This window comes from Pogoniulus pusillus, chromosome 9 (genome assembly GCF_015220805.1).
Source record: "Pogoniulus pusillus isolate bPogPus1 chromosome 9, bPogPus1.pri, whole genome shotgun sequence".
In the NCBI taxonomy this organism is placed as follows: Eukaryota; Metazoa; Chordata; class Aves; order Piciformes; family Lybiidae; genus Pogoniulus; species Pogoniulus pusillus.
This window is the reverse complement of record NC_087272.1, coordinates 5,818,903-5,835,728: the sequence shown is the minus strand read 5'-3', so window position 1 is coordinate 5,835,728 and position 16,826 is coordinate 5,818,903.

The window sequence follows — 16,826 nt, the reverse complement described above, 5'->3', positions numbered from 1 at the left end:
GGCATTTATGTTAACCAGCTGTCTCACATGGATCAGCCTTTTGGCTTGCCAGTGGGGAATTAGAAAAGGTAACATCTATAAAGCACTACAAATTCATGTGGATTATAAAATAATGTCTCTAATGCAGAAACAGATCAGCTGTGAAGTGATAAGTTAAAAGCCATTATCCCAGTAATTTATGGATGTGTTGTATTGCACAGTGATTTATTCTAGTGTTGTGCTGCTGTTCTTGTTGCTCTTTGGCTTCTGTTTTCACCTGCTACTCACCCACTTAAAGAAAAGTTGTTCAGCTGCACGCCTAAGCAGAGGGAGAGGCTGAGGGAGCTGGGATTGTTTAGCCTGGAGAAGAGGAGGCTCAGGGGTGACCTTATTGCTGTCTACAACTACCTGAGGGGTGGTTGTGGCCAGGAGGAGGTTGCTTTCTTCTCTCAGGTGGCCAACACCAGAACGAGAGGACACAGCCTCAGGCTGCGCCAGGGGAGATTTAGGCTGGAGGTGAGGAGAAAGTTCTTCCCTGAGAGAGTCATTGGACACTGGAATGGGCTGCCCGGGGAGGTGGTGGAGTCGCCGTCCCTGGAGCTGTTCAAGGCAGGATTGGACGTGGCACTTGGTGCCATGGTCTGGCCTTGAGCTCTGTGCTAAAGGGTTGGACTTGATGATCTGTGAGGTCTCTTCCAACCCTGATGATACTGTGATACTGTGATGCCAGGCACCCCAGGATTGACTGGTTTATGCTTTGGGATGACCCCAGTTGCCCTTGCAGGCTTGGGTGCATTCACAAATGTTAAGAGCAGAGTAAAAAAAGGAAGCTCAGCAGCATGATGGTTGTGTTTGCTGAAGGAAAGCTGTTTGGCTTTCTCATTCTTCCAAATATTTTTATAGGCTGCAGTGAATAAAGAGTGAAGTTGTTTTGTGCAGTGTGACTTTTCCTAAGACAGATCCTTCTACTTCTACCACCCAGACCTTTGGGAGTCTCAGGAGCCTTCTGCCTCTGTAGGTTTAAAAATTTGACATGTTAGGTAGTAACCAACTTACCTGAACCATCTCCTCTTGTCTGAGACTCACTGAGAAGAGCCTTTTGGTGGACACTGCTGCTGGTTTGCTTCCCCTTCTTTGTCTCGTAAAAGAAGTCTCTTCCAGGACATGCCCCATCCTAACTCCATAAGCCCTTCTCTCATGACTGTGTGTGCTAGTTTGAAGCTAGCTAGAATGTTTTGGTGAGAAGAACTAGATTACAGGCTGTGAAAGAGAAACAAGGGTCATGTCTACTTCACTCATAGGCTTGCTGAGTGTACAAGAGCAAGAATTCAAATACAGATAAGGCACTTCTTCTTGGGGCATTGCCTGAGCTGTGCTTCTCTCTAACCTCACCCTCCGTCTCTCTGGTTAATCCACTTTGTTTCCTAACCCCCCTGGCCAAACCTCCTTTCTTCCTTGGAGTATAAGGCAACATCTGGGGTAAGGTAGGGGATTGGGAGAAGGTGGTAGGTCAGTTGGGAGCCCCTCCTGGAGACTCAGGTTTCTGGGAGGGGAGTTGTGTTTCTGTATTACCTTTTCCCTTGTCTATTTCTGTCTATAACTGCATATACTGTAAATATCTGCTTGTATATTGTGCTAGCTGTAAATATAAGCTTCATTCAATTTCCAGAGCTGGCTGAGTCTAGTCTGGGTGATTTCCAAAGAGTGGGGGGGCAGGGAACACCCAAACCACTACACTGTGTGTCTAGAACTGCTCCACTGAAGGAAGCACAGAAGAACACAAACCCTATGAGGAGAGGCTGAGGGAGCTGGGGTTGTTTAGCCTGGAGAAGAGGAGGCTCAGGGCAGACCTCATTGCTGTCTACAACTACCTCAAGGGATGTTGTAGCCAGGTGGGGGGTGGCCTTTTCTCCCAGGCAACCAGCAACAGAACAAGGGGACACAGTCTCAAGTTGTGCCAGGGGAGGTCTTGGCTGGATGTTAGGAGGAAGTTGTTGGCAGAGAGAGTGATTGGCATTGGAATGGGCTGCCCAGGGAGGTGCTGGAGTCACTGTCCCTGGAGGTGTTCAAGGAAAGCCTGGATGAGGCACTTAGTGCCATGGTCTAGTTGACTGGCTAGGGCTGGGTGCTAGGTTGGACTGGATGATCTTGGAGCTCTCTTCCAACCTCATTGATTCTATGATGCTATGATTCTATGATTCTTTTTCAAGGGATGGCAGTTAACAGTGAGCTGTGGGCTAGAAGATCCATAAGGACGCCTGAAAAGGTGTGGAAGCTTCTGCAGACTTCTAATGGGCAACGCTGAGCCTGGCAAAGCTGCGAGATAAGAAGACCCGGAGGCGCCTATCCTCTCAGTTAGCACTGCACAAAGTAAGTACAGTTGGTGGCCACTTCATGCAGATCTGATCACAAAATCCATGTCTGAAAAAAATCCTTTTGTGTCACAGTATCACCAAGATTGGAAGAGACCTCACAGATCATCAAGTCCAACCCATTACCACAGAGCTCAAGGCCAGACCATGGCACCAAGTGCCACGTCCAGTCCTGCCTTGAACAGCTCCAGGGACGGCGACTCCACCACCTCCCCGGGCAGCCCATTCCAGTGCCCAATGACTCTCTCAGGGAAGAACTTTCTCCTCACCTCCAGCCTAAATTTCCCCTGGCACAGCCTGAAGCTGTGTCCTCTCGTTCTGGTGCTGGCCACCTGAGAGAAGAGAGCAACCTCCTCCTGGCCACAACCTCCCCTCAGGTAGCTGTAGACAGCAATAAGGTCACCCCTGAGCCTCCTCTTCTCCAGGCTAACCAATCCCAGCTCCCTCAGCCTCTCCTCGTAGGGCTGTGCTCAAGGCCTCTCCCCAGCCTCGTTGCCCTTCTCTGGACACGCTCAAGCATCTCAATGTCCCTCCTAAACTGGGGGGCCCAGAACTGAACACAGTACTCAAGGTGTGGTCTAACCAGTGCAGAGTACAGGGGCAGAATGACCTCCCTGCTCCTGCTGGCCACACCATTCCTGATGCAGGCCAGGATGCCACTGGCTCTCTTGGCCACCTGGGCACACTGCTGGCTCATGTTCAGGTGGGTATCAATCAGCACCCCCAGATCCCTCTCTGTCTGGCTGCTCTCTTAAAGTCGTTTCCCAGCATAAATGGGTGTCGCAGCCTGGGGCCATGAGCTATCCAGGGCTGGAGGGCAGGAGTGACTCTTACTCCTTCTGGAGAGTGAGAATGAAGACGCTGCACAGGCACTGGCAGTTTAAAGGGAGGTTCTATTTACAGGTGCACACATGCAGAAGGCAATCAGGCAGAATGAACACATCCACAAGCTAGGCCAAGTCTGTCAGACTGAAAACTTCTAGAACCCTCCGCTCCTTCCACCCTCAGCAGGCCTGAGAGCAGGCCGGAGCTGCCCCAGGCGAGCTCAGGCCTGCAAGGCCTCAGCAGGCCGCATGACACAGCTGGCAGTCCCCTGCCAGCCAGGAGCCCTCTCCCGCACACACAGGCCGTGAGAGAAGGAGGGAACGAGCTCTGCCTGGAGGGAAGTGACGGGAGGAGAGGAGAAAGGTAAAAAAGAGATATCAACCAGGCACTGCCTTATAAGCTGTGATACCAGAGAGTGGAACAGAATAATGACACTACAGACACAGAAACAGCCAGGCTGGAAGAGAGCTCCAAGCTCAGCCACTCCAACCTAGCACCCAGCCCTGGCCAGTCAACCAGACCATGGCACTGAGTGCCTCAGACAGGCTTTGCTGGTTGTGGCCAGGAGGAGGTTGCTCTCTTCTCTCAGGTGGCCAGCACCAGAACGAGAGGACACAGCCTCAGGCTGTGCCAGGGGAGATTTAGGCTGGAGGTGAGGAGAAAGTTCTTCACTGAGAGAGTCATTGGACACTGGAATGGGCTGCCCGGGGAGGTGGTGGAGTCGCCGTCCCTGGGGCTGTTCAAGGCAGGATTGGACGTGGCACTTGGTGCCATGGTCTGGCCTTGAGCTCTGTGCTAAAGGGTTGGACTTGATGATCTGTGAGGTCTCTTCCAACCCTGATGATACTGTGATACTGTAATAGAAGGCTGAGGAGGGACTATTTACAAGGCCTGTAATGACAGGATGAGGGGTAATGGGTTTAAACTGGCAGAGGGAGATTCAAACTAGATGTTAGGAAAGGGTTCTTTGCAGTGAGGGTGGTGAGACACTGGCACAGGTTGCCCAGGGAGGTTGTGGCTGCTCTCTCCCTGGAGGTGTACAAGGCCAGGTTGGATGAGGCCTTGAGCGACCTGTTCTAATGGGAGGTGTCCCTGCCTATGGTGGGGGTTTGAAACTGGATGATCTTTGAGGTCCCTTCCAACCTAAACCATTCTATGACTCTAACCTGAGTCGTAAACCTTAGCATCATTCTTTTGTGTGATGCTGGAGAAGAAAATCAGGAGTAGAAGAATTGGAGGAGCAGGTCTCTCACTGGAGATCATACAGAGCCCTTAATTTTGCTAAAAGAGCTTGACAGTAACTGTTACTAACCCTGAAGGATTTCCATCTCATTCCATACACACATACATTGTCAGCTCTTGAATCAGGACAACTGTTCTACAGCAACAAGGAATTTAAAACTATCTGGTAATTAAAACCACTAGGAAAACTAAACATCTTTATAACCTCAGTTTCTCCAGTGGGATTATAGTGTTTGGTAGTTGAAGATTGGATGGGGGGAGGGGACAAGGCTTGAAGATGCACATAGCTGGTCAATTTAATTTTGAGCTGAAATGGAGGAATCTGTCCTGTGTTATGAAAATGATCAGCAGCTGGAGCTGAAGGAAGCAGAAATGGCTCTGTCCCTCTTGTCGTACCACTGTCCATATGGAAGCACTTACTTGGGAAGGAGTAATTGAGAGCCTTTATATGAAAACTGGTTCAGGTTTGCCTCTGAATGAAAAGGTTTTCTCCTTCAAGATTAAAATTTCACATTAATTATTAACAAAAGAACAAAAAAAAGCTATTTCTGCTGAGAGTTCACACTGTGCCTGTGAATTTATCAGGAGCATTTGCAAGGGTTTGGTGAAGGTAGGAGAGAGTGTGTACAGGGCAGGGGGCTCTTGGCCTCCTGGGAGGCAGCTGGGCCATTGCAAGGCTGAGATCTCAGCCACAAAATCAGCCTGGCTCAAACAGTTTGAAAGCTAAAATTCAGATTCCAGAGTAAAGAATGAAAGAAAACTGTTTTGCCTCTTTGGTGGTTTGCAGTTAAAGCAAAGCATTTTGAGGTCAAGCTCTTTGCACTGCTGAAAACTTCTGTCTGTTGTGTCATTTCGTGTGGGTTCAGTGCAGCATTATGCCTGCGGCAGGATTCGATCTCCTTTCCTCTCCCTGCCACCACTCTGACAAAAAGGCAAGTCTAAATCATTTAAGACTGTAAATTGTCCAAGTCAGTGAGTGCCTCATAAGATAAAGTGCAGTAATATAATCTGTACAGTAGTTTGAATTTCCAGGTTACAGATAGCAGGTATGATTTCATTTCAGGGTGTTCCTGGCTAGAGTAGCCTGGCTACTGGAAATTGAGTTTAGAGGGCCTATGTCCACCTCTGCCTAGTTTTAGGGGTGGCTGGAGCTAGATTAAAAACATGCAGACATGGCAGTTTTAATGGCCTTGATGGTGTTAAGTATATGGCTGGACTCAATGATCTTAGAGGCTTTTTCCAAGGGAAATGATTCTGTGGTTCTTTGATCTTTCTCTCTAGGTGCTCCTTGCCTATGGAATGTTCCTTGTGCAAGCATATTCCCATGGCTCACAGGTGTTGAAATGCTGCTGTGAATGGTCCCACCGTTTCTTCACCTGTGATGGTTTGGGTGTTCCCTGTCCCCCCACACTTTGGAAATCACCCAGACTAGACTCAGCCAGCTCTGGAAATTGAATGAAGCTTATATTTACAGATAGCACAATATACAAGCAGATATTTACAGTATATACAGCTATAGACAGAAATAGACAAGGTGAAAGGTAATACAAAAACACAACAGCCCTCCCAGAAACCTGAGTCCTCAGGAGGGGCTTCCAACTGGCCTACCACCTTCTCCCACTCCCCTACCTTACCCCAGACATTGCCTTGTACCCCAAGGAAGAAAGGAGGTCGGCCAGGGGGGTTAGGAAGCAGGTGGATTAATCAGGTTAGGTTAGAGAGAGAGAAATGCAGCTCACAGCCTGGACAGAGAGCGACTCCCCTATCTATGTTTATACTCTTGTTCTTATGACTCTCAGCAAGCCTATGAGTGAAGTAGACATGACCCTTGTTTCTCTTTCACAGCCTGTGATCTAGTTCTTCTCACCAAAACACTCCAGCTAGCTTCAAACTAGCACGTCACTTCACAGGATCACACAGAATGTCAGGGACTGGAAGGAACCCTGAAAGATCATCTAGTCCAACTACACTGCCAGAGCAGGATCACCTATGAGAGACCTCACAGGAAAGCACCCAGGTGAGTTTTGAATATCCTCATAGAAGGAGACTCCACAACCCACTGGGCAGCCTGTTCCAGTCTTGTTCACCCAGCAGAGCTCAGGATGACCTGATGCAAGGGAACCAGCCCGGCCCTGTGCAAAGATGGGGAAGGTGCTGAGGTTCAGAGAAGGGCGACAAAGCTGGTGAAGGGTCTGGAGCACAAACCCTATGAGGAGAGGCTGAGGGAGCTGGGGGTGTTTAGCCTGGAGAAGAGGAGGCTCAGGGGTAACCTCATTGCTATCTGCAACTACCTGAAGGGAGGCTGTAGCCAGCTGGGAGTTGGTCTCTTCTCCCAGGCAAGCAGCAATAGAACAAGGGGACACAGTCTCAAGTTGTGCCAGGGGAGGTCTAGACTGGATGTTAGGAGGAAGTTGTTGGCAGAGAGAGTGATTGGCATTGGAATGGGCTGCCCAGGGAGGTGGTGGAGTTGTCGTCTCTGGAGGTGTTCAGGAAAAGCCTGGCTGAGGCACTTAGTGCCACGGTCTGGTTGATAGGATAGGGCTGGGTGCTAGGTTGGACTGGATGATCCTGGAGGTCTCTTCCAATCTGGTTGATTTTATGACTCTATGTGAAGGGAAAGGGAGGAGCACATGATACTTTGCTACCTCCCTCCTTTCCCCTTGAACCTGTGTGTAGGCAAGAAAGAAGTTAAGGGCAAAAATCTACGAAGTTAAGGGGAAAAAAAAAAAACCCATTCTGAGCATGCTGTCTGCCTAGTGCCTGGAGCAGAGCCAAGCTTTTGGGTATTGAGGGCAAGGGCTAGAAGCAAGTATTTATTTACTGATTGAGAAACAGCACAGTGTTTCTCTGACTTGCTATCGGTTTCCAAACCTGATTAAAATAAACTCTTCCAGTGTGTAAATCCAGACAAAATGCCATTCACCATATGTTTATTACTGAAACTTGGCTCTTGCTTGCACCAAAGTAGTTTTCACATGCAGGCTGTTTGTTACCAAACCTCAGTGAAGCAGGTATAATTAACGTTAGTGCTTTGGGGGGGAAACTGGGGCTGAGGAAGAGAGAACAAAATTCTCCCTGCTGCAGAGGGTGTTGGCAGAGGGATTTGGATTAGAAACAGCCCATTCTAGCCTCCCTTTTTCCTCATGCAGATGACTCTATTTGCATCTCACATTAACAATTGGACATATACTTTACTCATTTCTTAGTGAAAGTGCTTTAGATTGCTTGTAAGATTAGCTTAGAAATACCCATATTTAAATGGTCTTCCTATCTGAGTGGCCAGAACTACCTTGCAAGGGAGATGTATGATAAGTTGATGTGTGCTGTTTTGCATGCAATTAACACTTAGCAACCAGAACACAAAACACTTTCTGAATGGGGTATTTACATGAGCCTTATAAATGAGCCTCTCTTGTTCTGCTGGCATTAAGTCGCACACACACACACACACAATGTCAGGTGCTGGAAGGGACCTCAAAAGATCATAGAATCAACCAGGTTGGAAGAGACCTCCAAGATCATCCAGTCCAACCTAGCACCCAGCCCTGTCCAACAAACTAGGATCACCTATACCAGATCACACAGGAATGCATCCAGGTGGGTTCTGAATATCTCCAGAGAGGGAGACTCCACAACCCCCCTGGGCAGCCTGTTTCAGGGTTCTGTCATCCTCACAGGGGAAAAAAAAATTCCTCCTCATGTTTCTGTGGCACTTCCTATGTCTCAGCTTCCACCCATTGCCCCTTGTCCTGTCATCAGGCATCACAGAGCAGAGCCTGGCTCCATTGTCTTGGCATTCACCCTTTATATATTTATAAACATTGATGAAGGCATCTCTCAGTCTCCTCCAAACAGCACAGCCCCAGCTCCTTCAGACTCTCCTTATAACAGAGATGTTCCATTCCCTTCATCATCTTTGTAGTTCTGTGCTGGACTCTCTTAAGCAGTTCTATGTCCCTCTTGACTGGCAGGCAAAACTGGGTACAGTACTCCAGATGCAGCGTCACCAGGGCAGAGCAGAAGGGCAGGAGAACCACTCTCAACCTGCTAGCCGCAGCCCTTCTAATACACCCCGGAATGACATTGGCTCTCCTGGCCACAAAAGCACACTGCTGGCTCATGGTCAACCATCAACTAGGACTCCTGGATTCTTTCATAAACATCTGAGGGGTGGCTAGGAGGGGGGACAGGCTCTGCTCACTGCTCCCTGGGATAGGACAAGGAGCAATGGGTGTAAGTTGCAGCGCAAGAGGTTCTGCCTCAACACAAGGGAGAACATCTTTACTGTAAGGGTCCCAGAGCACTGGAACAGGCTCCCCAGAGAGGTTGCAGGGTCTCCCTCTCTGGAGACTTTCAAGGCCTGTCTGGATGCATTCCTCTGTGATCTGTGCTAGATGGTGTGGTCCTTCTCTGGCAGGCAGGTTGGACTCAATGATCAAGCTGAGTCCCTTCCCACCTCTAAGATCCTGTGATTTTCATAGCTCAGAAGTTTGCTTTACTCTGGGCCCTCAGTTCAGCTGGTCTCATTGACCTCTCTCCCCAAAGCTCCAAGTCCCAAGTGCTGTATGTCTTACTCTGAACATCTTTACCCTCCTCAAAAGCCCAAAACCTTCTCTGACATGAGACCTAGCATCTTGCATGTTGCATTTCCAAAGCATCTCCTAAACTAATGATCTGTGTTTCTGGATGTCTGGTGGGAAGCATCAAGTGGCCCAATTTCAAGGAAGCACCAGCACTCTTAGTTTCCAGGTGAATTTTACAGGCTGTGGCTGTCACTCCACATAGCTGACTCCAGATCTCTTCATAGTGGAACCTTCCATCCATCTGTCCTCGGCAACCAGCAACAGAACAAGGGGACACAGTCTCAAGTTGTGCCAGGGGAGGTCTAGGCTGAGTATTAGGAGGAAGTTGTTGCCAGAGAGCGTGATTGGCATTGGAATGGGCTGCCCAGGGAGGTGGTGGAGTCACTGTCCCTGGAGATGTTCAAGGAAAGCCTGGATGAGGCATTTAGTGCCGTGGTCTAGTTGATTGGACAGGGCTGGGTGCTAGGTTGGACTGGATGACCTTGGAGGTCTCTTCCAACCTGGTTGATTTTATGACTCTATCTGCTTACCTAGTTTGTGTGAGTGACTACAGAAGATGTGGGCTGCTTCTAGGATCTCTCACAGTCTCAAATCTTCTTCCTTCACCCACAGCTGAGCCACTCCAGCCAGTTCATGATGATTCCATCAAAGTGAGACTCAGTGATGAGCTCCTAAATACATTCTAGTGTTACTTTCCACATTCCCCCACTCAAAAAAAAAACCTGGAAAAGTTGGGTACCAGAGACCTCTGCACCCTATGACAATGACAAAGCAAAGTTTCTGGGTATGCTGAACGAAGCATATAGGAGTATGTTTCATTTGTAGGGACTTCAGTGGCATGAAAGGGAAACCTGTCAAAGGTGATTCTGTGAAAACAGAAGCAGGAGTGGGAGCAACAGAAGGGTAAAAGGAAATGCTGGCTTCCCAGTGAACACTTCTAAACGTAGAGAGAAATTACATGTCTTGCGTACTCCACAAAGGTTATTGCTTTTGAGGGAGCAGAATGAGGCAAGATGAAATAGCACAATCCTCCACCTATCGTACATCCTGTTTAAAGTCACTCAGACAAGATGTAAAACAAGTAAGCATCATCTGCTGCACATCCTGTAGCTGCCCCATCAGCGTGTGCTCAGGGAATTAGAGCTGCCAGCCCTGGGATTGAAAACATATAGCTGTGCCATGCAATGCCTGCCTCGTGATATGCTTCCTGCCTGTCAGCATTACCTTCGTGTTCGAGCTGCTGCTGTTGAATCTGGGGGGATGAGTCTTTGGATGAGATTGGGATGGAGGAAAGTTATTGCAGCCTGGGGTTGTTGCAGCCTGCTTCTGCACTCCTGCAGTGCAGAGGACGATGTGGTTGGCGCAAAAACATACGATGTACACAAGGTCGCTCACTCAGGCATTTCCCTGGCTCTTAATACACTATCAGAGACAAATTATACCAGTTTTCCTGGTCCCCAGGTTGTACTGAAAGCTGGAAGATTATGGGTAAATTCTAGGAATATCGCAGATGCTGCTACAGTAATTTGGTGCTGGAGTGTACTATTTTAACATCCCTTACGCTACCGACTCTTTCACAAAAGCATTTTTAGTTATCCAGAGAGCTGTTTGTACCTTCATAGAAAGGATGTTACCAGTTTTGTTTGCATCACTGTGCATACAAGAAGGCATAAAAGCTGGATAAATGATGTTTTCAAAAGGTTTGTTCCCCCCATCGGTTTGCATATGCCCTCTGAGGAATTTTCTGCAACCTAGAAATGAAGACACCTGAAGGGCTAAAACTGACTATGTGAAAAGCTTTCACTGCAAATGGCTCAGATGCTTCTAGCCCACTGCTATAGCTGGTTTCCACACAGCACTTCCTGGACTCTGTTGCCTTTTCTGGGGGCTGATCTATAATCAAATGGGGAAGGAGCTGGCACTGTTCCATGTAATGCACAATGTTTGCCCCAAATATTTCACCAAACAGGCAAAAATTAGGTGCTGCCAAAGGTGTCCTGCAGAGAGAAGGTTATGGCTGGGCTGTGCAACTGGGCTGTCCTCCTGGCTGGGCAGAGCAGTGGCCAGGCTTCTCTGTCCATGCTCCAGGATGCACTTCTGCAGAGGCAGCTGAGGTCATTCATCATCCCCAGCCTCTTTTTTTCTACGCTCTTGACTGCTGCTTTGTTGAGGTTTTTATTGCTTTGAGTATCGAAAGTGGCAAGGCTTTCACTGGCACATTAGTGCTGCTTCAGTTGAATGGGTAGCAGGTAAAACAACCCTAAGTGCATGGGGAGGCACCTGGGATGTGTGTTGTGCAGGTAATGGAAATCCAGAGGGAAAAGACCATTAACTAGGCCCTGAGGGGCTGGAAAGCACTGCTTCTCTTTTGCGTGTGAGGCTGCCTCCTGCCGTGCTGCTTCGGGGTCTTCAGCAGGGAGAGCCTGTGCAGGCTACAGCTCAGGGTGGGCTTTGCAGGCTGAGTTGTACCCTCTTCCCCACAGCTCTGTTGCAGTACTAGACCAAGCCCTCAGCAATGTCATTGTCCCCATGTGCAGCGAGGATGCAGAAGGTGTGAGAGAGGGAATTTAGAGAATGCATAACATACACACACACCAGTTTTAACAGAGTTATTACTTTAAATATTGCATCTTTTTAAATTGCTTTAAGAAATCACAGCTCAAGAATGAGCCAGAGACTAAAACTCTGATCCAGAAAACAATTAGTTCCCCACATAAGCCCACTGGGACTGTTACAGGAGATGGGCTGATTTCAGGATGGCAGTCTATGAAAATTAGAATTTTATTCAATCTCAAAGGGGAGAAATCAAAAGATGTGGAAAATGTTTGTCTCAGAGTGTGTCTTGTAATGAGAATTAGGACTTCAGGGAGCAAGGGAAATTATTTTCTTGAGAAACTGGCCGCTATTTTGGTAAGCTGATACCACTGAGAGGGTGCTGGATTAGGCCAGCACAGATGAGGCTGCAGCCTCTGCCCACAGTGTGCCCTCTCAAGGGTGGCCTTCTTTTCCTGGCTGCTGTCAGTGTGGCTGAGCTAATGCATCATCGTTGCTCAGGCTTTGTTCAGGTGTTTTTCATCTCTTGGGAATGCCGTTTGGGTTTTCATCAAGATGTATTGGGGGGGGAAGAGGTTAAGTAAATCCTACCACCTTTGCACAACATTTCTCCAAGCAACAAGGTTGTTTAGAAAGGAAAATGAAATCAGACCAGGTTACAGATGATGCATTGAAATGCAAATCTCTGTTGACACAAACATGCAGGGCTGAAATAACAATTTTACATCAGCAGAATCGAAGGAAAGAAAGTTGAAAACAACATAAAAACTAGGTCAGGAAGGAACAGGATAAAGGCCACGAAGATAAGACCTAACAGCAGCCCTTTAGTAAGCACGAATGAATGGAGATGATTGAATGAGATTAATTAGACATGTAACTTTGCATACAATTAGGTTATTTGCTTGAAACGCTGGATACATGCCTTGAAGCTTCTTTCAGTTGCCATGCCAACTCAGTACAAGCATCATATAATCTTTTATCGCATTATTTTGGATATGATTGCATTATTTCACAACTTTGGTTGCTAGGAGAGCACAGTACCTTTCTGTGAGCCTCAGACAACTCTCGCTTTGCAGAGACATCAGCCTGTGGCTGGCCTCTGAGATACCTTATGGCATCATTAGCAAGGCAAGCAATTGCATTATACATGTAGGAGTGAGTTGCACTGGGAAAACTCCCCACGAAGGATGGCTGGGATTTTCTCCTGCCATGGGGCTGGCAGGGGTGGCTCTTGCTGAAGAAAAGCCAGGCAGCAAGGAGGCAACAGTCTGAGGGGCAGCTTGGAGGGAGCTTTATTTGAGAGGTGCTTCTTGTACTCTTGTTTTGATGAGTTTGTATTAGATTAGTGCAAGCTCTGTTTTGTGTTCTCAGTTTCCTTTACCGAAAGGGCTGACAAATGTGGAGTTGTAACTCTAAAGTCACTTCTGACATGAGAGTGTAAGCCAATTCCCTAAGCCAATTTGCAGTCACTGAACTGCAATTTTGCCCACAAAATAATGTGACATACTCTGAGCAAAGACAACAGATAAAGTGTGGGACACGTGGCTGCCCTGTGCTTTGCAGCACCAAGGCACTGCAGAAAAGGAGTGGTAGCTATTTAGGATACCATGACAGGCATTTCTTCGGGTGTGCCACCCAGCAGAAAGCAGTGGCAGGAAAGGCTAAACGTGATGGTTCCTGTGTTGGAGTTGAGTGTGCATCACACTAGAGAGGTGGTGTTGTGGCATGAGGTGTTATAGATGGATTGGGGAGCAGTTTCTTCGGGTGTACCACCCAGCAGAAAGCAGTGGCAGGAAAGGCTAAACGTGATGGTTCCTGTGTTGGAGTTGAGTGTGCATCACACTAGAGAGGTGGTGTTGTGGCATGAGGTGTTATAGATGGATTGGGGAGCAGTGCCAATAGCTTGTAGTGACATCTCAGGACAGGGAATGCAGGAGAGAACATGAATTCCTACAAATAACCAACTGCTGAAGGCAGTGCCAGGAAAGAGAAGGAAAGGTTGTCAGGAGGTGTTCCTCTGCCTGGAAAAAGGACCAGCTTACCTCCGATGTCTCTAGAGGCTTTAATGCTTCCGAGGGAAAAGGCATTGTCAGTGTGTGTGGATTGTGGTTACAACAGGCAATATGAAGGTCTGAAATGAATAGAAAGACCAAACACTGAAATGTTTTGGGTTTTCTTTTAAGTGTATCTAAAAGCCAAGAGCAGGTCTTTTCTTTTTCCTTTTAGATTTATCTATGATTACAGCAGCTCTCTGGGAAGAGTTTGCTCTTAAACCTCACACAACAGTGAGAAAGTGAAGAAAACTCTTTTTTTTTTTTTTTTCTCCTCAGTCTTCTTCCCTCCTGTGCCTTAAATTGAGATTTTAATTAAACCAACATCCCAGTTGCTCAAGAAACAAAACAGAAACTCAGAGTGGCATAAATATCAGCCTCAACTTGTTTTCCTTTAGTCTTGTCCTTTTAGAGTTCAGGCAAACGGACAATCTGGGCAGCAGTGCCAAGCTGGGGACTTGAGTACCAGCGTGCAGCCTTACAAGGGCAACATGAAAGCAGCCCGTGGCGACGGCTGCCTGTCTCCTCAGAGGCACAGAGGGGCAGCGATTATGGGCACGGACCTGCGGGGAGAGGGATTTGATCTCCCAGACTGTAGTCCTCTTGACAAAGCTGCCCAACTAACATTTCTCAGCGGTACAGTCCCCTCTTCCCTCTGCTACCAAATGTCAGGCTTTGGCACCTGTGGAGTGCCTGGCTGCTTTGAAATGACAGCCTGGCTCTCCAAAGTGTCACCAGCGATCCAGTCCCCAGTTAAAGGCAAGGGTTTGTGGGTTTCTGACACTATTCTAAAAGCTCCTGTGGGCTGATGCAGCCTACAAGCCAGGGACTGTTGCTGCTTTGAAGACTCAAAGAAGAGGAAGGGGGAAAAAGCTGGGAAGGAAAAGCTGGAGTTTCATTATTCCGTGCTAGCAGGAGAACAGAATACATTTCCTTTAATACTCAAATGTGTCATTTGAGAAAAGATCCTGCTGTCTGATCTAGCTCTCCATTAGATATTTTTGCATGTGCATGCACAAATCCAGCAGCTAAGCCTACAGCACTGCTGTATATTGGAAACCAGAAAACGCTGCAGGGTGGTTCTAAAGAATAGCAATTAGGAGGTTGTGGGTGGTTTGTGGGTGTAATAGAAAAGGCTGCATACGGAGGCATCTGAATTAGGCTTCTCTTTAGGCTGCTTACAGTCTATTAAGATTGCTAAGAACCAGATTCTGCCATCCTTATCCTCATCTGTGAGCCCTTGTGAGCAATTTTACTTCAAGTGCCACCCGTTGTATCCAGGATCTCAGTACAGAAGCTGAGCACCAGTGTGCCTAAACGCTGACTTTTACCATATGTACTGAAGCTGCACATAATTTTAGCAGCTGCTGAAAGTTGAGGTCAGTTGGTCACCAAACCACAGCACACGGTTGACAGGCTGCCTGTGCTGTTCATCTGCGTTGCTCACAGTCTCATGGGGTTCCAAGACCACTGCGATCAGCATTGACAGAGGATGCAGCCCACGCAGTCACCACCAACTCTGCATGCTCCCAACTCATGCTGTCGACTTCACTGTCATGCCAGTCTTGGAGGCCTCCTCCTGCTCCCACACATGGTGGTCAGCCACAGCAGCCACCATCTCAGGACCCTCACTAGCTCTTTTCTTCCTGGTGTGACCTCATTTGTGTTAATAAAAATGAATGTTAACAAATGTAAAGGGTGAGTGCCAAGAGGAGGGAACCAGGCTGTGCTCGGTGATGCCCAGCGACAGGAGGAGGGGCAGTGGGTGGAAGCTGAGGCATAGGAAGTTTTACATAAACATGAGTGACATGACAAGGGGTAACAGGCACAAACTGGAATACAGAGGATTTCATCTGAACCTGAGAAAAACTTCTTGAACTAACAACAGAACACAGGGACACAGTCTCAAGTTGTGCTGGGGAGGTCTAGGCTGAATGTTAGGAGGAAGTTCTTCACAGAGAGAGTGATTGGCATTGGAATGGGCTGCCCAGGGAGGTGGTCAAGTTGCTGTCTCTGGAGGTGTTCAAGAAAAGCCTGGCTGAGGCACTTAGTGCCATGGTCTAGTTGATTGGCTAGGGCTGGGTACTAGGTTGGACTGGATGATCTTGGAGGTCTCCTCCAACCTGGTTAATTCTATGGTTCTATGATTTTTCAAACTCTCTTCCAGCCCCTAACATTCTGTGATTCTGTGGTGGGTTTTGGGGGGTTTGGTGGCCTCCTCTTCCACCCGAGGCTTCTCATTCTTGCTCGGTTTGAAGGACACTGTGAGACATCATCTGAGCTCCTGGCACTTTGGGGAGGCTGACCATTGTCAAGGTGCAGGCTCATGCCCTGTGGTCAGCCAGCAGTGGCAGCTGACTCCAGTCTTGCCTAACCTGGTTGATCAGTTACTGAGGAGAAAAAAACAAACCCCAGTCTTTGTGCTCCCATGAGAGCTAAAGTTTCTCCTGGCTTTCAAGTGCAGTAACAGCACACTTTATAGCTGTTGCACTCCCACTGGGCATCGATGCCAGAGCGGCACAGAAGTCAGCCCAGCCCAAACTGTTATTTCAGGAGCACAACTGGCAAGTTCCACTGGTTGTTTATAGTCCTTATTTTGCTAATGGAAAGTTAATCATTGGCTTGAAACTGTGCAAAAATGCTAAGGGAAAGAATCACAAGATCACAGGAAGAACTCTAATGTGTTTCCTAGGACGTCCCTTTCATTTGATCTGCAGATCGGGGCTGTAAATAGCTGGAGGTGAAATGTGTCTGAGCATTTCAACACCTAGCGAACATTAACTACCTCAGAACAGGCTCAAACAAGCGGGCTTGGGGAGGGTTGGAGCAAGGGATGCTTTTGTGCTGTGGCCTGCAAATTCAGGAACCCAAGGAGTGTGAAAGTAATCACTTTTAAATCGGTCTCTTTATTTCTGCAATTTTGAGAAAGACCAGCACTGGGCAGAGTTAATGCCACAAAAGCACTCTAACACCCAAGGACCCTACAGTGCTTGACAAACATTATTTCATTAAGCTTTCTGATGCCCTTCCAAGGCAATTATGCCATTGTTATCCCTTCTTGCTTTTAGAAATGAGGAAATTAAGTCTTCTCAGAGAGCCAACTGATTTGTGATGCCCATCAGTTCTCTGCAGATCCTCTCATCACTACCCATTACTTCTGTGGTGCAGAGGAGCCCATTTGTGTCCTTTAGCTGCAAAATCTGCACACTCTTCCAGCTGAG